This window comes from Hypanus sabinus, chromosome 17 (genome assembly GCF_030144855.1).
Source record: "Hypanus sabinus isolate sHypSab1 chromosome 17, sHypSab1.hap1, whole genome shotgun sequence".
Taxonomy (NCBI): Eukaryota; Metazoa; Chordata; class Chondrichthyes; order Myliobatiformes; family Dasyatidae; genus Hypanus; species Hypanus sabinus.
Window position 1 is genome coordinate 40,150,704 of NC_082722.1, and position 22,194 is coordinate 40,172,897.

The following is a 22,194-nucleotide window of genomic DNA, read 5'->3' on the forward strand; positions in this document are numbered from 1 at the left end:
TGGCACATAGTTAAGAGTTCTGGAAAGAGCAGGGGTCCCAGGTTTACTTCTGATCTCTTAGGAAAACTCAAGAATTCTTCTGTGATCAAGATGGAGGCTAGGTATTAAACCTCCTATGTTACTTTTCCACAAGTCTCCTCCCCCATCTCAAACAAACAAACAAGCACACATACACACATAGCACTCTGTAGGGTGAAATAGGTAAAGTGAAGGTAAATAAGGTAAGGTGACTACTTTGGAACATCTTAAATCTTTGTTTTATTAACGTTAATGTACAATGGGTTGTATACAAATTGTGTTGGTATAATTTGAAATCATTGGTACAAATCAATATTAAGAATGGCTAAGTTCCTTTGATTTGGGAGAATCAAGGATTTATTCTTTATTGACATCCATCTCACTGCTCATCAGGATTGTCTCCTGGACTTGTTGCTTCATATTTTGGATTGGCTATCCCTTTTCCATAAGCTCGGGAAGTAACCATTTAATGAAACACTTCTCTTTCTCGCCTGCTCCAGCTCCTGTAGTCTGCAGCGGATTTGAAGAATGCATTTCACAGAATTTGAACCAGACAGGCCCAACTTCTAAACCATAGAGCTGTAGTGATTCTTTCCCGACTTGGTCCAGCTTTCAGAGTGTGCCACTGTAAACCGCTGTGTTAGATGATATCTGCTGAACCAACTGGTGCTTCTTCAGCAGCTGAAACCTGCATGTTGAAAGTTCAACCCTCTTAAAAATAAGAATGTTTTTGGTGACTGTTTGACACCTTCCCTTCCTCAGTTCTTTAGCTATTGGATTGTAACTGCACTTTTGTTGCCCACCTGGATGGGACTGTCCAACTTCTGTTGTCCCTTAAATCCAGTCTTGTCCCTTGAGATGTTTCAGCATCTTCAGTGGCATCTTGACCTTCCCCTGTATTGTCATATCTACCTCCCTCAAGCAACATTGGAAGTTGTCATCAGTGGATCTCTCCATAGCAACTTCACTCCTGACCCACCGTCATTACTCAAAGCACTGGCTGTGGGTGCTGTTGTTCACATGAGCTATCAAAGCAAAGTGCTGTCTGCCCTCTCAAAAAAAATCTTGCAAAAAATTCTTGCAAAAAAAATCTATCGCTACTTTTAAAAAGTGAGATAGTTTTCTCAGGAACCTTGGCTGATATTTACCCGTCAATGAGTGTTGCTAAAAAGAAATGGTTTCTCTGGTCATTTAGCAAATTGCTGCCTATGGGAGGCATTGTGATTTGATTTGGGCATCACTTCAAGTTGTGAAAGCTGCAACATAAATGGAATATTTTCCGTGCATGGCTTCGCACAATAAACATCCCAATTTTAATTCTGCCTGCAGGATTCATCTCCAGTGCTGTTTCCCCTTTTTTTTCCCTCTTCTTGTGGCTTCTCGTGGATCTTCCTTATGCTTCAGCAAGAGTCCGATTGCTTTCAGCTGCAGAGATTCCATACTGTGGAATAGTTTGTGTTCAAATCCCGTTCCAATGAATTTAGCTCTGAAAAAATGTGTGCGTGTGTGTACATTTGTGAGATCTGTGCTGCTTGGACAATAAAGCTAAAAATGTACAGTGACCTGGGACTGTCTGAAAGAAGTACGTAAAGCTAGGCAATTCTTGAGCTTTTTTTTTTGTATTTATATTTTACATTGCCATTCTCTATTGTTGCCCATTACTTGCAGGAGCAGTTCATCAAGATGAAAGATTTTTTGCCAGGTTTGTGGTTTTTTTTCAAACCTCTCAAAGCCCTGTGGATTTAAATGGTATTTACTTGGATCTGATGGAATTAAGTTAGGATAATGAACAAAGAGGCTCTCCAGGTGCAGAGGCTGAAACAGTCTAATCTAGTTTATGGTCTCATTGAGGGCATGCTGTTTCCTTAGAGTGAATTGGCCTTGTGATCAGTGACAATTACTGACCAAGTGACAGGAAGTTTCTATTTTCCTTTTGGCTATCACTGCCAAGTATTGGTGGAAGTTGGTCCAGTCTAGATTTGGCAGCTGAAGATCTGAGTGATCACAATGGTTTATCTGAAGCTTGTGGATTTTATGTTTGCGAGCACCGATAATTCTGTTGGGTCAACTGGCATACAAACACTGCGCCAGATTAACAGATATGTTATGGTGCCATGTCCCTGTCTGTGGAAAGAGGATTGATTTTGGGTGTTCAGAGAGGACTCTGATTGGGTGTCCTGTTTGAGAGTTTGTGGAAGTGGGAGGAGGAACACAATGTTAGTGCTAGAATTGTTTTATTTGTTCATAGTGCAAGAAATTCCTTCAGGAAACACCTGATAGAGAAGCTTTTGTTCCAGTTCGTAGGGGAGAATACATTTTCAGACTGAGACCCTGGGGATAAAGCTTCCTAACTGGACATCTGGCCGGATTATGATTTCAGGAGCAACTTGTTACCACGTTATGACTTTCAGGAGCCACTGGAATTTATGGAACTGAAGGAGGCCATTCAGCCCATTGTGTCGAAGATAGAGCTGTTGAAATTACTGCCAGTCCCCAGATATGCGGATTACAGCTCTTCAAATGTACGTCCTTTAAAAGGTTTTCTGGTAGTGGATTCCAGAAACACCACCACACTTAGGGTGAAAACATGTTTCCTCAACCTCCCTGTGATTCTTCTACTGATTAACTTAAATCTTTTTACGTTAGTTACAATTCCTTCTGCCAAAGCAAATAGATCTTTGGCTTTTCATAATTTTATACAGCTCATTGTAATCTCTTTTCAGTCTGTATTGGTCCAAGGAAAACATCTCCTGTCTGGGCAGCTTCTCTTCACATTAATTGTACAGCCCTGCTAATGTTTTTGTAAATCTTATCTCTAGTGCTTCAGATACTAAGGTGATCAGAGTGATGAACATTTTCCCAGCTAAGGCTTGATTAGTATTTTACATACTGTTGGCATGGTCTATTTTCTCTTGAAATTTATGGTTCAGTTGATAAAGGTTAACCCATGTTAAACCCATGTTAATTCTTCAGTACCTTACCTATCTCTTCTGAGGCCTGTGGTGATTTCTAACATGCAGGACAAAGTAGTTTACTTTGGTATTTCTGGGTCCTTTGGCCCCCGTAATGCATCAGCCCAAATTTCTCCAGATTAAATTTGATTTGCTACTTTTATGAAATTAGAATATGGAGAGGGTTTAAAGGAGGTTCACGAAAATGATTTTGGAATTGATAGGCTTGTCATATGAGTAACATTTAATGGCTCTGAGCCTTTACTCACTGAAATTCAGAAGAATGTGGGTGATCTCATTGAAACCTATCGAATGTTGAAAGGCCTCGACAGAGTGGATGTGGAGAAGATGTTCCTATGGTGGGGAAGTCTAAGACACTGCCACGGAATAGGTGGATATCCTTTTTGAGCGGAGATGAGGAGCAATTTCTTTAACTGAAGAGTGGTGAATTGTGCAAATGAAGACAAAGTGCAAATTAAAGAAAATAAATAATATTGAAAACTGCGAATAATATTGAATGCTGAGGAAAAATTGGGGAGCTCAAAGCCAGAAATAGGAACATAGAAAACCTACAGCACAGTACAGGCCTTTCAGCCCACAAAGTTATGCTGAACATGGCCCTACCTTAGAAATTACTAGGCTTAACCATAGGCCTCTATTTTTCTAAGCTCCATGTACCTATCCAAAAGTCTCTTAAAAGACCCTTTTGTATCCGCCTCAACCAGTGTTTCCGGCAGCCCATTCCATGTACTCACCACTCTCTGAGTAAAAAACTTACCCCTGACATCTCCTGTGTACCTACTCCCCAGCACCTTAAACTGTGTCCTCTTGTGGCAACCATTTCAGCCCTGGAAAAAAGCCTCTGACCATCCACATGATCAGTGCCTCTCATCATCTTGTACACCTCTATTAGGTCACCTCTCATTCTCCTTCGCTCAACCTATTCTCATAAGGCATGCTCCCCAATCCAGGCAACATTCTTGTAAATCTCCTCTGCACCCTTTCAATGGCTTCCACATCCTTCCTGTAGTGAGGTGACCAGAACTGAGCACAGTACTCCAAGTGGGGTCTGACCAGGGTCCTAATGGTAACATAAAATCAGATCTGAGATTTGAAGGCTTGTGTAGGTAACAGAGATAAGGAACAGCGAGATCATAAAGAAATTTGAAAGCAAATATATAGTTCTTAAAATAATAGTGCTTTAGTTGGCTTGGAGGCAGCGTAAATGAGTAGGCAAATATGGGTGACAGATGAATGGGACTTGGTGTGATTTATGATGTGGTAAGGAGAATTCGAGAGAGCTTGAATTTATGGTGGTTAGTACATAGAAAGTCAGCCAGGTGTGTGTGGGAATCATGAAGTCTTGAGATAATAAAGACATGGCTGATGGTTTCAGTGCCTGGTGAATAAGATGATGTTGTGGAGGTGGAAACAGATGGTCTGGTAATGACATGGATACCTTATTAGAAACTCTGGGTCAAATGTGACACAAAGGTTGTGAACAATCTGGTGCAGTTTCAGACAGTTGCCAGTGAGAAGGATTTCGACAGGGGCTAGGGAATGGAGCTTGTGGCAGAAGACAAGGGCTTTGATCTTTCCTGTATTTAGTTGGCGCAGATTTATCTGTTCTGAATATCAGGCAAGCATCCAGTACTGATGTGCAAAAACCCTGATGGTTTAGAAGCTATAGAAGAATCACAGAGTGGAGCAGGGTACAGTTGATGTGCACGTGCAGTCAGACCTTGTGTTTTGGTTAAGGATACCAGCTGACAGCAAGCAAATGAGAACCAGAAGCAAGGCAAAGATGTATGTCTAGAGACACTGGAGGGAATGTTTGGGACCGCGATGAGATTGCAGTGCCATCAACACCAGAAGTCACCCTTTAACACATGTCCGTCTTAAACGTCAGAATTCCTTTGTGATACTTAGTGCCAGATGTTGCACTATTTTGGGGACATGACTTCTTTCCTGATACAGTGTGTACTTTTGGCAATAGTTGGAAGCTCATAATTGTTTAGCTACTAAAAGCTCTAAAATTTCTCATGTTGTTGCCAAAAATCTCCATGGTATATGTAGCACATTCTTCAATATCTGGGCCAGTGTCTCAACTGGGAGTGCCTGGACTTTTGGATAAGAGTGTGTTTGCCTTCAGTATCGTAGAGAAGATTCAAGTGCAATTAATAACCAGGGAGGCCTGTTAAACTGTTGGTTTAGAAGATGCAACAGATATGGTTTACTAAATCATTTGTTTCCTGTTTACTAAGCCCGTGCAAAATCTTTATTTTTATTAGTGTCTTCTACTGTCTGAAATCAGTTGATTTTGGTGTCTATTAATATTTTGATTCTTAAGGTATGTTTGGGGCACAAGCTTTAAGAGTTACACCGTTTCTGTTTTTCATAGGCCAAATGTTTGCTGGTATTCCAGAAATATGACTGAATATTTCTTACTCAGCATTTGTAGGAAAGGTAGCGCCTGGATTTTAAAGCTCACACCATGATACCAAATTGGTTCAGTGGTAGTTATTGTTACCTCTTTAAAAAGGCAGCTTTTTTGGAATATGCACTGTTATGAAAATTGACCTGTAAAATTTAACCCGGTACTACTTCAAAATTATAAACAAAATAAACTGTAACTATATCCTGGTTATTTTGTTTATAACTGACCCCTGAGGAACACCACTACTTCACTAGCAGCCAACCAGAAAAGGATCCTTTTATTCCCACTTGCTACCTCCTATCAATCAGCCAATACTCTAACCACGCTAGTAACTTTATTGTAATACCATGGGCTTATGTGTGGCACCTTGTCAAATGTCTTCTGTAAGTCCAAATATACAACATCCACTGCATCCCCTTTATCTATCCTACATGTAATCTCCTCAAAGAATTCCAACAGGTTCTTCAAGCAAGATTTTCCCTTAAGGAAGCCATGCTGGTTTTGTCCTATCTCGTCCTGTGTCACCATGTACTCCATAACCTCATCCTTAACAATTGACTACAGCATTTCCCAACCACTGAGGTCAGGCTAACTGGTCTATAATTTCCTTTCTGCTGCCTTCCTTCTTCCTTAAAGAATGGAGTGACATTTGAAATTTCCCAATCCTCTGGTACCATTTCAGAGTCAAATGATTTTTAAAAGATCATCACTAATGCCTCCACAATCTTTTACCCTTACCTCTTTCAGAACCTTAGGGTGCAATTCATCTGGTCAAGGTGACCTACGTACCCTTAGGTCTTTCAGCTTTTTCAGCATCTTCTCCCTTGTAATAGTAACTGCACTGATTTCTCTTCCCTCACACTCTTCAACATTTGGCACACTTTATTGTCTTCCACAGTGAAGACTGATGCAAAATGTTCATTTAGTTCATCTGCCATCTCCTTGTCCCCCATTATTATTTCTCCTGCCTCATTTTCTAGTGATCCTATATCCCCTCTCATCACTTCTATTTTTTTTACATACTTATAAAAACTTTTACTATCCACTTTGACATTGTTTGCTAGCTTGCTTTCATATTTCATCTTTTTCTTCCTAATGATTCTTTTAGTTGCTCTCTGTAGCTTTTTAAAAGCTTCCCAATCATCTATCTTCCATTTCCGTTTGCGTATTTATATCTCCATATATTCCTGGTTGGTGATTTCCCGCTGTGTCTGATTGGTTACTGTGGCAGTCCTCCTGATGTTCCGGATCCTTCTCAGACTCTAGTTGGTGAAAGCCTGCAGTTTTTGTAGTGTCTCCTCTGTTGTTCACTAGATTTCAGAGCCATATAGGAGCATCGTTTTCACATGTGAGTTGAAGATACTGATTTTGGTTTTCCTGGGTATGACTAGATATCCACCCTTTCCTCAAGATGTTGAAAACTACTCTGGCTTTATTGATCCTGGCTTCAACATCCTCATATACTCTCAATGCTTCCAAGATAGACAAAGAAAGTCACTTCTTCTAGGGTTGCACAGTATTTTGTTTTGCTACAAGTAAATGCAGAATGTGTTGGTGCAGTTTATGCTGGTGCAGTTTATCTTCACTTTCATTTTATCTACATTTGGTCTTCGACCCAGCATGGTGGAGTTAGTGGTCGAGAGGGTTGACTTCTCTTACATCTGTTGGTTAGAGCGAGATGTCATCTGCAAACACTAGGTTATCAAGTTGCTGCCACATAGCCCACTGGATTCCATTTCATTTTTCACTTGTTGTCTGTTTTATTATCCAGTCTATTGCCAACAAGTACAGGAAAGGGGCTGTCAAACGTCCCTGCTTCACCGTTATTTTGTTTCCTAGGCAGAGTATTTAAATCAGAAAGTGCTGACAACACTTTGAAAGTTGGGCAATATCTCTGGAGAGAACTAATGTATCAGACTGATTATGTTTTATCCTAAAGGCTACTTTGATTTCATGGAATTATTTTCGAATTTTCATATCTGCACTTGTATCTGGTATTATGGTCACTGTTACTGTTGAATCATGTGAATATATTGAAGCCCCAGAGATTATGACGCTTGTCATAATGGCTTGACATTTTCTGTGTTTGACCACCCCTGAATTTGGAATTTCTAAGTGTAATTTCATTGTATGTCTTTGCTAGTGGGGTCTTGTGGGTAAAATATGAATCCAATACTGGAGAAATTCTCTTTCAGAATGGGTGAAGCAGTGAATTTAAGTTGTTTCAAATCTGCAGTGGAATACAGAATTATACAGTTCTGATGAAATGTGTTCCGGCTGAAATATTTACTGTTGCCTGTCTATCCTTCTAAATGTTTCTGAGGTTTTTCTCCAGATTTTCAGGATGCACAGTATTTTGTTTTGCTACAAGTAAATGCAGAATGTGTTGGATTCCATTTTATTTAATTTTATTCTGCTCTATTCATGTTAATTTTGAGTAGCTGGGGTTCCCTGCATCACCATCTGTTTGAAAGAAAAGGCAAAGAGAGACATAAAAGCCGTTCACAATTCATTCCAAACACTCTGTGGGGGTTTCATGCTGCCGTCATTGCAATAATACTCGCACTTCATCCAAATGCTCAACAGGAGGACCATCATGCTGCCATCATTCCAGATTGTTTGTGCTCACAGCCATTCCAGATTGTTTGTAAAACCTTTCATTTATATGTAATCAGACTTCAAACAAGCAATGCTATATTTTTGCTGGCTGTGAGTGTGGATAATCCTGAACAGTTCTGGTTCTGTTCCAGATCTTTTTGGAAAGATGTACACAATTATTCTGCCTATGAACAGAAAGCTGATTTGAAGAGATCCGTCTTTAAAATTATGTGAGGGCTTATCACTATAATGCTGCAAACATTTCTTACTCACCTTTTTTTTACCTTATTTTCTCTCATTTTTTTCAACTTAACACTCGTTCATTCCAGTTTTGTTACACAGGTAAAAGCTGCACCTGATTTCTCCATCACATTAAAGACCCTCCACTAGAGAATACAATGCAATCCAAAAATAGTTTTTACACAGATGTGACCTTTCTGGGGAAGGAGGAGCAGATAGAAAGAACTAATCTTTCTTAAACAACGACCATGCCTTGCTTAGCCCTGCAAAGTCAACAAATCATTGCATCCGAAATAGAACATTGGCTTTCAATGACTTTGGATAGTTACTAAATTACTTTTAATTGGGAACATTCAACATGCATATGCATTAGGTGCACACTGATCATTTGTGAAATAAATACAAAACAAATTTAGCTGATATGAGCTACTTTTTTTGTATTGATACTTACTGTGGGAGACATTTAATGGTGTCCTAGAATGTACTTATTATATTTAACAAACTGTGTTAGAATATTTGTTGCTGACACATCCATTTGTTATCGAGGGGTACTGCAACGTGTGTGAAATGGCAAACTCCGAGGATTCGAGAGAAGGTTTTTTTTTGTGTGGACCAACATAGCAGTATGCTTGAAGCCACAACGTTGTCAGCTAGCTGATAGATGAATGCAGCCATAAACTGGTTCACATATAATTCAAGAAAAATGATGTGAGATATATTCCTTTAGAAACCAAGCTAAATCAAAAATAATAGTTTTTAGAAGATAGTCTTTTTATTTTTAAATGTAAACTAAGTTGAATATAAACAAATACACCATATACTGTAAATTACAAAATTTAAATGATTGGTTCGCTGTTATTTTCCCCAATATCAGTTTTCCAACCCCTCCCTACCTCCTTGCTGCATAATCTTTACACCTTATAATTCAGTGTGGAACCAAGGAGCCTCTGGTAAAACTGAAGTCAGTAATCACCATGGAAAGAACATTTCACTGGTTGAAGTCATACATCTCACAAAGGAAGAGTGGCTGTGATTATTTGATGTCAATCATCTGAGACCTAGGGCACCACTGCAGGGGTTTCTCAGGACAGACTTGAGCATCTTCAGTTGCTTCATCGATGACTTTCCTTCATCAGAAGGTGGGATCATCTGATGATTACACAACATTCAATTCCATTTGCTGCTCCTCAGTGAATGAAACAGTCCACGTCTGTTTGCAGCAAGACCGAGATAACAGCCAGGCATTAACTGATAAGTGACACGTGAACATCTCCAACAGTCTAACCTCCATACCATTGATCTTGCCAAATCATCGTGATGGTCAAGAATTTGGCAGTGATGAACAGTACCCTCTTGTTCATCATTGACCAGAAATTCATAGGGACTGGATGCATAAATGCTGTGACTACAAGAGCGAGTCAAAGGCTAGGAGTTTTGCAGCAAGAGACTCAATTCCTAGCACCCGAAGCCATGTTCAAGGCACAAGTGTGAGGCAATAGTTTCCAATTGCCTGCAACTTCAGCAAGACACAGAAAGATTCTTACCTTGCAAGATAAAAACAGCCAACTTGTTTGCCACCCTGACCACTACCCTAAATATTCATTAACTCCACTACGAATGTACAGTGTTTATAGTGTGTATCACTTACGGTTATTCATCTCAGAAGTCAGCTAACTACTCGGACAGCTCTTACCAAACCTGTGGCCACCTCTACTGCGAAGGACAACAGTGGCAGACTCAAGAAAACACTGCCACATGCATTTTCTCTTCCAAGTTGTATATTATTTTGACTTTGAAAAAGAATCAGCATGACTTCACTATCATTGAGTCTGAGTGCTGGAACTTGCTCCTTCACTTCAGCAAGACCTTTGACAAGGTCCTGCATGGTATGCTGGTCCAGAAGGCTAGGTCACATGGGATCCAGGGTGAACTAACCATCTGAATACAAGATTGGCTTGGTGGTAGGAGTCAGAGTGTGGTAGTGGAGGACAGTTTTTTAGATTGGATGCCTCTGATGACTGGTGTGTTTCAGCAATTGGTGCTGGGACCCTGTTATTTGTCATACTTTAATTACTTAGATGAGGGTGAGGGGATATCATTTGTAGGCTTGGAGATGGCACCAAAATGGGTAGTACAGTGGGCAGTGAAGAAGGATAGGGAACTGAAGAGGGTGGCAGCAGTTGTAGGGGACTGTATCGTCGGGGAACAGATAGGCGACTCTGTGGATGCGAAAAGGAAACGGATGGTAGTTTGCCTCCCAGGTGCTAGGGTCTGAGATATTTCCGGAATGCATCCACAGTATCTGAAAGGGGAGGGTGAGCAGCCAGAAGTCGTGGTACTTATTGGTACCAGCGACATAGGAAGAAAAAGGGAGGAGGTACTGAAAAAAGAATATAGGGATTTCGGAAAGAAGCTGAGAAGTAGGACCTCAAGGGTGGTAATCGCTGGATTGCTGCCTGTGCCAGACAACAGCGAGGATACGAATAGAATGAGGTGGCAGATAAATGTGTGGCTGAGGAATTGGAGCAGGGGCAGTAATTCAGATTTATAGGCAATTGGGACCTCTTCTGGGCTGCGTGTGAACCGTACAAAAGGGACAGGTTGTATTTGAATCCGAGGGGGACCAATATTCTTGTGGGCAGATTTACTAGAGGTATTGGGAGTGGTTTAAACTTGTACGGCAGGGGATGGGAACCAGGATGATAGACTGAGAATGAGCCAGCAGGTTTATAAGTAGATGATGAGTATAATGTGAATGTAAGGAAACACAATCCAATGATTGGGTACAAATGCAGACAGAGCAAAGAGTTAAATTGTACCACAGAAACAAAATTCAAAAGGGTGAAGAATGCAGGACTGAAGGTGCTGTATTTAAATGCTCATAGCATTCAGAATAAGGTGGACGAACTTGTGGCACAGTTTGAGATGGGTTGGTAAGACATGTAGGCATCTCTGAGTCGTGGCTGAAAGAAGGCCATAGTTGGGAGTTTAACATCAAAGGATATACGAGGAGTGATCGATAAGTTTGTTGCCTAAGGTAGAAGGAGTCAATTTTAGAAAACCTAGCACATTTATTTTTCAACATAGTCCCCTCCTACATTTACACACTTAGTCCAGTGGTCGTGGAGCATACGGATCTTGGACCTCCAGAAAGTGTCCACAGAAGGGATGATTGATGAGTTTGTGGCCTAAGGTAGAAGGAGATGAGTTATACAGCTCTCATTCTATGCACATGCAGGTCAACTCTTTTGTGTGATTATGCAGAAAGTTTGAAGTTAGTAACTCATCTCCTTCTACCTTAGGCCTCAAACTTATCAATCACCCCTCTTACTTTGTATTGAAAGGACAGGCAGGAAGGCATAGGTAGTGGTTTGGCTCTGTTGGTAAGAGATGGAATTACATCTTTAGAAAGAGGTGACATAGGGTCAGAAAATGTTGAATCTTTGTGGGTGAAGTTAAGAAATTACAAGGGTAAAAAAAATTATAAGAATCATATATAGGCTTCCAAACAGTAGCCATGATGTGGGGTTAAGATTGCAAAGGGACCTTATCTGAGGAGAGCTGGGATTCAGTTCTCAAATCGGTTAACTCAACCTCTCTTTGTGCTCGCCACTGCCTTTTACAGTTTAAGATTGTTCATAGAGCCCATATGTCTAAATCTAAACTATCTCGATTCTACCCTAGCGTTAGTCCGCTCTGTGATGAAATGCAAGAGGGGCGTGGCCTCTCTCATCCATATGTACTGGTTCTGTCCTAGCTTGGAGAAATTCTGGAAAGATGTCTTCACTACGTTATCGTGTATTCTGAATCAGCACCTAGAACCAAACCCCTTAATTGCTCTGTTCGGTTTTTGGGGCGAGACAGATTTATGTCTGGGTCCGACCAAATGCCGAATATTATCCTTTGCCTCTCTTCTGGCTAGATGCTTGATCCTCCTCAGATGGAGAGATGCTGCCCTGCCCACTCATGCTCAATGGCTTAACGACATCATGGCCTGTTTGGACCTCGAAAAAATTCATTATTCAGTTCTCAATTCGGATCTAAAGTTCCATAAGGTCTGGGGACCTTTTATCGAGTACTTTCATAACCTTCCTCTTGACTAGGGTTTTTTTTTCTCTTCGGTCCCTTGCTTTCAGCTCCTTTTTTTTCTGGCAGAAGGCATTATTATCTTCTGTTGCTGAGTGTATTCACAGTCTGGGAGCTTGGCTGTCCTGACTTATTCTCTCTATATTGTGTTGTGGTTGGTCTGGAGTTGCTGTTGTTTTTTCTTGTGTTGTGGGGCTTGGGGAGGACACTAAGCTTACTTGTCTTTAATTTAGGTGCTTTTTTTTTGCTAAATTCTCTTCCTTTGTAACATATTGTTATTGTATGCTTAATTTTGCACTGTTTTAATGTTCCTCATTGGGATTTGGGGTTTTTAATTTGTAAAATGTTTTGAAAAACTAATAAAAAAAATTAAAAAAAAAAAGATTGCAAAGGGAGCTGGAAAAGGCATGTAATAGGAGTAATGACACAATTCTAACAGAGGACTATATGCAAGGGGATTGGAAAATCAGGTTGATATTGGATCGCAAGAGAGGGAAATTGTTGAATGCCTCTGAGATGGCTTTTTAGGGCTTTTTTGAGTCTACTTGGCAAAAGGCTATCTTAGATTGAGTGTTGTGTAATAATCCAGATCTTCTTAGGGAGCTTAATGTAAAGGAACCTTTAGGAGGCAGTGATCATACTGCAGTTTGAGAGGGAGAAGCATAACTCACATGTATCAGTATCGTAGTGGAATAAAGGGAATTATAGAGGCATGAGTGAGGAGCTTGCCCAGGTGGATCGGAGGAGGATACTGGCAGGGATGACAGCAGAGCAGAAGTGCCTGAAGTTTCTGGGGATAGTTCACAAGGCGCAGGACAGGTATGACTCACAGAGGAAGAAGTTCTCAAATGGCAGGGGTAGGCAACTGTGGCTGACAAAGTAAGTTAAGGACTGCATAAAAGTCAAGGAAAGAGTATATAAAGTAGCAAAAGAGAGTGGGAAATTGGATGATAAGCTTTTAAAATCCAATAAAAGGTAACTAAAAAGCTATAAGGAGAAAGAAATATGAGCAGTTTGGAGCAAGGAGGCTGCAAGTGAACCGATTTTTCAGAGAGAGGGGAGTTTTTCTTACTACTCAGGTTAAAGAGAGGCAAGACAGCACAGGCGTGTGACCTCAGCCAGTAGAGCGTGAAAGGTTTAAAAAGAAGACCGCCATATCCAGCGGGCAGCGGAGTGAGAGGCCTTTGGCTCAACGGGCTTAGGCGGTAACGGGACGAGGCGAGGTAGGAAGTATGTGTGTAAGGTCAGTTTTCTGTGATTAGTGTCAGATGTGGGAGGTCCTGGAGTCTCCCAGCCTCCCGGACGGCTATATCTGCACCATGTGTGTCGAGCTGCAGCTCCTAAGGGACCAAGTTAGGGAACTGGAGTTGGAGCTGGATGACCTTCGCCTAGTCAGGGAGAGCGAGGAGGTGATAGTGAGGAGTTATAGGCAGGTGGTCACACCGGGGCCTCGAGAGACAGACAAGTGGGTCACAGTCAGGAGGGGGAAGGAGAAGAGTCAGGTACTAGAGTGTACCCCTGTGGCTGTACCCCTTGACAGTAAGTAGTGCTGTTTGAGTACTGTTGAGGGGGGGGGGGGAACAGCCTACCTGGGAGAAGTGGCAGTGGCCGTACCTCTGGCACAGAGTCTGGCCCTGTGGCTCAGAAGGGTAGGGAAGGGAAGAGGATGGCAGCAGTGATAGGGGACTGTATAGTTAGGGGGTCAGACAGGCGATTCTGTGGACGCAGGGAAGAAACTCGGATGGTAGTTTGCCTCCCAGGTGCCAGGGTCCGGGATGTTTCGGATTGCGTCCAAGATATCCTGTGCTGGGAGGGAGAACAGCCAGAGGTCGTGGTACATATTGGTACCAATGACATAGGTTGGAAAAGGGAAGAGGTCCTGAAAAAAGACTACAGGGAGTTAGGAAGGAAGTTGGGAAACAGGATAGCAAAGGTAGTAATCTCGGGATTACTGCCTGTGCCATGTGACAATGAGTAAAGGAATAGGATGAGGTGGAGGATAAATGTGTGGCTGAGGGTTTGGAGCAGGGGGCAAAGATTCAGATTTCTGGATCATCGGGATCTCTTTTGGGGCAGGTGTGACGTGTACAAAAAGGACAGGTTGCACTTGAATACCAGGGGGACCAATATGCTGGTGGGGAGGTTTGCTAAGGCTACTGGGGAGAGTTTAAACTAGAATATGTTGGGGGTTTGGAACCGAACTAAAGAGGAGGTTAGCTCACAAATAGAGAAAGCTTGTTGACAGTGTGAGAGGGAGGATAGACAGGTGAGAGAGAAAGGACATGTTGAGACTGAAGGATGAGATGTGTCTATTTTAATGCAAGTGTTGTGAGCAAAGCGGATGAGCTGAGAGTGTGGATCAGTACTTGGAGCTATGATGTGGTGGCCATTACAGAGACTTGGATGGTGCAGGGGCAGGATTGGTTACTTCTAGATGTTTCAGAAAAGACAGGGAGGGAGCCATAAGAGGTGGGGGTGTGGCACTGTTGATCAGAGATAGTGTCACGGCTGTAGAAAAGGTGGACGCCATGGAGGGATTGTCTACGGAGTCTCTGTGGATGGAGGTTAGGAACAGGAAGGGGTTAATAATTTTACTGGGTGTTTTTTATAGGCCGCCTAATAGTAACAGGGATATCGAGGAGCAGATAGGGAAACAGATCCTGGAAAGGTGTAATAATAAGAGTTGTCGTGATGGGAGATCTTAATTTCCCAAATATCGTTTGACATCTCCCTGGAGCAAGGGGTTTGGATGGGCTGGATTCATTAGGTATGTTCAGGAAGGTTTCTTGACACAGTATGTAGATAAGCCTACAAGAGGAGAGGCTGTACTTGATCTGGTATTGGGAAATGAACCTGGTCAGGTGTCAGATCTCTCAGTGGGAGAGCATTTTGCAGATAGTGATCATAATTCTATTTCCTTTACAATAGCATTGGAGAGAGATAGGAACAGACAAGTTAGAAAAGCATTTAATTGGAATAAGGGGGAATTATGAGGCTATCAGGCAAGAAATTGGAGGCTTAAATTGGCAACAGATGTTCTCAGGGAAAAGTACGGAAGAAATGTGGCAAATATTCAGGGGATATTTGTGTTCCAGTGAGACAGGGAAATTATGGTAGGGTACAGGAACCGTGGTGTATAAAGGCTGTAATAAATCTAGTCAAGAAGAAAAGAGAAGCTTACGAAAGGTTCAGAGAGCTAGGTAATGATGGAGATCTAGAAGATTATAAGGCTAATAGGAAGGAGCTTAAGAAGGAAATTAGGAGAGCCAGAAGAGGCCATGAGAAGGCCTTGGTGGGCAGAATTAAGGAAAATCCCAAGGCATTCAACAAGTATGTGAAGAGCAAGAGGATAAAATGTGAAAGAATAGGACCTATCAAATGTGACAGTGGGAAAGTGTGTATGGAACCGGAGGAGATAGCAGAGGTACTTAATGAATACTTTACTTCAGTATTCACTATGAAATGGATCTTGGTGATTGTAGTGATGACTTGCAGCAGACTGAAAAGCTTGAGCATGTAGATATTAAGAAAGAGGATGTGCTGGAGCTTTTGGAAAGCATCAAGTTGGATAAGTTGCCAGGACTGGACAAAATGTACCCCAGGCCACTGTGGGAGGCAAGGGAGGAGATTGCTGAGCCTCTGGCGATGATCTTTGCATCATCAATGGGGATGGGAGAGGTTCCCGAGGATTGGAGGGTTGTGGATGTTGTTCCTTTATTCAAGAAAGGGAGTAGAGATAGCCCAGGAAATTATAGACCAATGAGTCTTACCTCAGTGGTTGGTAAGTTGATGGAGAAGATCCTGAGAGGCAGGATTTATGAACATTTGGAGAGGTATAATATTAGGAGTAGTCAGCATGGCTTTGTCAAAGGCAGGTCATGCCTTACGAGCCTGATTGAATTTTTTTGAGGATGTGACTAAACACATTGATGAAGGAAGAGCAGTAGATGTAGTGTATATGGATTTCAGCAAGGCATTTGATAAGGTACCCTATGCAAGGCTTATTGAGAAAGTAAGGAGGCATGGGATCCATGGGGACATTGTTTTGTGGATCTAGAACTGGCTTGCCCACAGAAGGCAAAGAGTGGTTGTAGACGGGTCATTTTCTGCATGGAGTTCGGTCACCAGTGGAGTGCCTCAGGGATCTGTTCTTGGACCTTTACTCTTCATGATTTTTATAAATGACCTGGATGAAGAAGTTGAGGGATGGGTTAGTAAGTTTGCTGATGACACAAAGGTTGGAGGTGTGGATAGGGTGGAGGGCTGTCAGAGGTTAAAATGGGACATTGATAGGAAGCAAAACTGGACTGAGAAGTGGCAGATGGAGTTCAACCCAGATAAGTGTGAGGTGGTTCATTTTGGTAGATCAAATATGATGACAGGATATAATATAATGGTAAGACTCTTGGCAGTGTGGAGGATCAGAGGGATCTTGTGGTCCGAGTCCATAGGACACTCAAAGCAGCTACGCACGTTGACTCTGTAGTTAAGAAGGCGTATGGTGTATTGGCCTTCATCAATCGTGGAATTGAATTAAGGAGCCGAGAGGTAATGTTGCAGCTATATCGGACCCTGGTTAGACCCCACTTAGAGTACTGTGCTCAGTTCTGGTCGCCTCACTACAGGAAGGATGTGGAAGCCATAGAAAGGGTGCAGAGGAGATTTACAAGGATGTTGCCTGGATTGGGGAGCATGCCTTATGAGAATAGGTTGAGCGAAGGAGAATGAGAGGTGACCTAATAGAGGTGTACAAGATGATGAGAGGCACTGATCATGTGGATGGTCAGAGGCTTTTTTCCAGGGCTGAAATGATTGCCACAAAAGGACACAGTTTTAATGTGCTGGGGAGTAGGTACACAGGAGATGTCAGCAAACTTACTCTTACTCTGGTAAGTTTTTTACTCAGAGTGGTGAGTGTGTGGAATGGGCTGCCAGCAACGGTGGTGGAGGCGCATACGATAGGGTCTTTTAAGAGGCTTTTAGATAGGTATATGGAGCTTAGTAAAACAGAGGGCTGTAGGTAAGCTGAGTAATTTCTGAGGTAGGGACATATTCAGCACAACTTTATGGGCCGAAGGGCCTGTATTGTGCTGTAGGTTTTCTATGTTTCTATGAGGACAGACTGGCCAATAATATGAAGCAGGATAGCAAAAGTTTTTTTTCAGTTATATAAAGAGTAAAACTGAGGGGAGAGTTGATATTGGACCACTGGAAAATGATGCTGGTGGGGTAGTAATGGGGGACAAAAAAATGGTACGATGAACTTAATGGGCAGTTTCCAGCTGTCTTCTCTGTGGAAGACAGCGTGCCAGGAATCTGTGAGTGTCAGATAGCAGGAGTGAGTGCCGTTGCTATTACAATGGAAAACATGCTAGGCAAACTCAAAGGTCTTAAGGTGGATAAGTCACCTGGACCAGATGGACTACATCCCAGAGTCCTGAGAGAGGTTGCTGAGGAGACAGTGGATGCATTGATCATGATCTTTTAAGAATCAATTGATTCTGGCATGATCCAGGAGAACTAGAAAATTGCAAATGTCACTCCACACTTAAGAAGGGAGGAAGGCAAAAGAAAGGAAATTATAGACCAGTTAGTGGTTGGGACAGTGTGGGAGTCTGTTACTAATGATGATGTTTCAAGGTACTTGGAGACTAATGATAAAATAAGTCAAAGTCAACGTGGTTTCTGTAAAGATAAATTTTGCCTGACAAATCTGTTAAGAGTTCTTCGAGGAAGTAACAAGCAGGTGGACAAAGGAGAGGCAATGGATGTCATTTACTTGGATTTTCAGAAGGCATTTGATAAGATCTTACACATGAGGCTGCTTAACAAGATAGAATCCTATGGCGTTACAGGAAGATACTGGCATGGATAGCGAAATGGCTGACCGGCAGGAGGCAGCGAGCAGGAATAAAAGGGGCTTTTCTGGTTGGGTGTTGGTGACTCATGGTGTTCCACAGGGATCAGTACTGGGACTGCTGCTTTTCACATTATTTGTCAGCAATGTAGTTTTCCCATTGTTTGTCAGTGACTTAGCTAATGGAATTGATGGCTTTGTGGCAAATTTGCGGATGATACGAAGATAGGTTGAAGGGTAGGTAGTGCTGAGGAAGCAATGCGATTGCAGCAGGACTTAGACAAATTGGAGGAATGGGCAAAAAAGTGGCGGATGCAATACAGTGTTGGGAAATGTATGATAATGCATTTTGGTAAAAGGAACAATAGTGCAGACTATTTTCTAAATGGGGAGAAGGTTCAAACATCAGAGGTGCCGAGGGACTTAGGAGTCCTCATGCAAGACTCCCAGAAGGTTAATTTACAGGTTGAGTCTGTGGTAAAGCAGGCAAATGCAATGTTGGCATTTATTTCAAGGGGAATAGAATATAAAAGCAAGGAGATAATGCTGAACCTTTTAAAGATACTAGTCAGGCCGCCCTTAGAGTATGTCAACAGTTTTGGGCCCCACATCTTGGAAAGGATGTGTTGTCATTGGAGAGAGGAGGTTCACGAGGATGTTTCCGAGAATGAAGGGGTTAACATATGAGGAGCATTTGGCAGCTTTGGGCCTGTACGCACTGAAATTTGGATGAATGTGGGAGGAATCTCATCGAAACCTATTGAATGTTGAAAGGACTAGATAAGGTGGATGTGGAGAGGATGTTTCCAATGGTGGGGGTATCCAGAACTAGAGGGCACAGCCTCAAAATTGAAGGGCAGCTCTTTAGAACAGAGGTAAGGAGGAATTTTTTTTAGCCAGAGAGTTATAAATCTGCGGAATGCTCCACGAGAGACTGTGGTGGAGGCCAAGTCCGTGCATATATTTAAGGTGGAAATTGATTGTTTTGTGATTGATTCATTGTATACTCCTAGGGTTCATTTTTTCTGTGGACTGTCACTTTAAAACGCTGAGAGAATGAGTCTAACTCTTGGACACGTGGACTTCTGATTACAAAATTGCTTGGTTACTATGGTGAGAGAGGTGGAGTTATTTGATGGACAATGAATGTTCTGGCTTCTCGCGGCTTGTTTTGAATATACAAGGACACAGAGGTACACAGTCGGAGTCAAGATGGATTTGGTCAATGGAAGTCGATCGCTGGTTTAAACTTTCAGTAGCCCAAAAGGGGCGAGTTGAGATCAATCCAGAGTATTGATAAATGACTCTCACAAGTGTTGCAACTAGAAAAAGTTTGCAGAGAGGAGAGGAAGGTTTGAAACAGAAGAAACCTAGTGACAAAGAGATCACTGCTTGGACTGTCTCTCCAAGCAGCACTTGAGGGTGAGTTCGTTCCCATTCGGATACGAAAGTGTGATTGTCACATAGTTAATCCACAGGAGTGGGCTCTCTGGTGAGGGGAGAACCTTTGTGAATACCACGTGTGTGCTTACCCTTTGTCTGGGTGTGGTAGTTCACTGAAGAAAGGGATCAGCCATGATGGAATGGCGCAGTAGACTCAATGGCAAATCACTGTTGGAGTTATTTCATATGTCATGAAACTGGATAATGGACTATCACGTTGTGTGAGTGGGGTAACCTTGTGGAATCTACCGGTGTGTCAACCCTAGCCTGGGTGGTGGTTCCCTTGAAGACGGTCCCCTTTGTGAAAAGCTACTGTTGGTGATATTTCATGTGAAGGATTCGGAGGAGAACGGGAAGATCGTTGACACCTGTTTGTTTGGATTACAAATATCTCTCTCTGACTTCCAAATTCCGTGGATTGAACTGAACAGAACTTTTTTTTTACATACCATTGTAAAACTGTAACTCTTGCCACCTGAGTTTGAATAAGTTTGGGAACTTTATTTTTACACCTATATATGCATAACACTGCTAACCCTTGGTTTACCTAGTTTAAGTTACTATATGATGTAGTTACTAATAAAATAGTGTTTTTGTGAACAGCAAAACCAGACTCCAGGTGTGGTCTATTGCTGCTGAGACTTTTACAGGGTTGCGTGTATGTAACAGGGCATCAAAGGATATGGCGAGAAGGCAGGTGTATGGGGTTGAGTGGGATCTGGGATCAGCTATGATGGAATGGAGGAGCAGTCCTGATGGGCTGAATGGCCCACTTCTGCTCCTATGTCTTCTGGTCTTATAGTTGTTTCAGGTTACATCAGGATCTAGATCAATGGAGAAAGTGGACAAAGGAATGTCACAGTGAAGTGAGCTGAGTTACATTTAGTTATGCATTTTGGCAAGTTACATCAGTTAAGGACATACACCATGAGTGGCAGGGCCCCCAGGAGTGTTGCACAGAGGGACCTAGTGATACAAGTGCATAGTTCCCTGAAAACCAATTAAAGAGGCGTTTAGCATGATTGCCTTCCTTGGCTGAGACACGGAGTACGGGAGTTTAGACGTCTTGTTGCAGCCATATAAGACATAGTGAGACCACACTTGGCCAGGGTGACCTACTTCCATTCCATTTGACCCAATAGTTTACAAAGGATAAATGATATGGTACATAGTAAGGCCGTCTTCCCCATTTATATTTCTTGGTGGAAGGCTCTGATCCTTTCTCCCTCAGTTATACAGTGACCGCATTACTAAAATAATTTCTCTTCCATTGGCCACGTGGCCAACATCATTGCACCCCCAGGTCTCATCCTGAAGCCCTCTGGAGCTCTTCTACAATAGTATGAATGAAGGGATGCTAGCTCTTGCCCTTCACTGATTCATTCGCCTTTAATTCCAGGTTTCTTGCTTTGCTATCAAACTGCCCATCCAACATGAAGATGTGAATCAATCAGAGTTCCTTGTAACTTAACACTGAAAAGAAAAGGGCCTTAATTATCCAAATCTATCTGACTTATCATCAGAACATATCCTCCACAGTCAGGAAAGCTCACCATTGCCTCTCCTTTCTGAGGAAGGTGAGGGGAGTTGGACTGTGCACATCACTTACCGATGCGCAGTTGGGGGTATCCTAACATGCTGCATCACCATAGTACTGAAACTTCACTGCGATGGACAGGAGCCTACTCTACAGTGGGTAGCTAAAACTGCCCACACATCACTGGCACCAGCTTACCAACCATCGACAAGATATATCCGGAAAGTTCCCAGAAAAGGGCCTGCAAAATCATGAAGGATCCCACCACCCTGCTCATGGTCTGTGTCCCACTCCCATCAGGGAGGAGGCTATGCAGCATCCATGCCAGGACCATTAGACTCAAAAACAGTTACTTCCCCCAAGCCACCTGGTTGATTAACACCTCCACCCACTAACCCACCCCACCACACTCCCTACCGCTACTGGTTTATCATTTCCAGCACAGACACTCCTGTACCTAACATCAATTTATGTGCATACAATCAGTCTATGTATAGATGCTAATCTTGTGTATTTATGTTTATTGTGTTCTCTCTGCTTGTGTTTTTTAAATGCTCTATTGAATCTGGAAGAACAATCATTTTATTTTCCTTTACAATTGTGTATTGAAGAGTGACAATCTTGAATTGTATCCTACTGTAATGTATCTATCATACACTATTCATCAATCTCACCTCCCTATCAGGATGCCAGCTGAAGAATAACCCAGCAGTTTGCAATTTCTGTCATTACTTGTTCCTCCAGTTATCTCGCAGTCCTTCACCACAGTCTACTCAACTTCTTCGTGCAATCTTTCTCTGCCACCAACATACCTTAGGGGCTGCTGAAACTTCTATTTGTGCTCCAGATTTAAGTTTACTAATACCCTCCTTTTTGTCCTCACGGACTTTTCAACTCATTTGCAAGCAAGTTTGAAATAAAAGCTGAAAAGAAACCCAGCAGATGGAAGGAGAAAAGCACTGTTTATCATTCAGTCAGGGCCTTTCATCAGAACCGGGAAAAGTTAGAAATCTGAGGTGTGAAAACA

At 42.2% G+C, this 22,194-nt stretch overlaps 1 protein-coding gene across 2 annotated transcripts in view; it reads left to right on the top strand.

Annotated features, from left to right (window-relative positions):
• The window catches only part of LOC132406847 (plasmanylethanolamine desaturase 1-like), a 151,856-nt gene that overhangs the window by 99,225 nt on the left and 30,437 nt on the right, over positions 1 to 22,194 (top strand). The window lies entirely within an intron of this gene.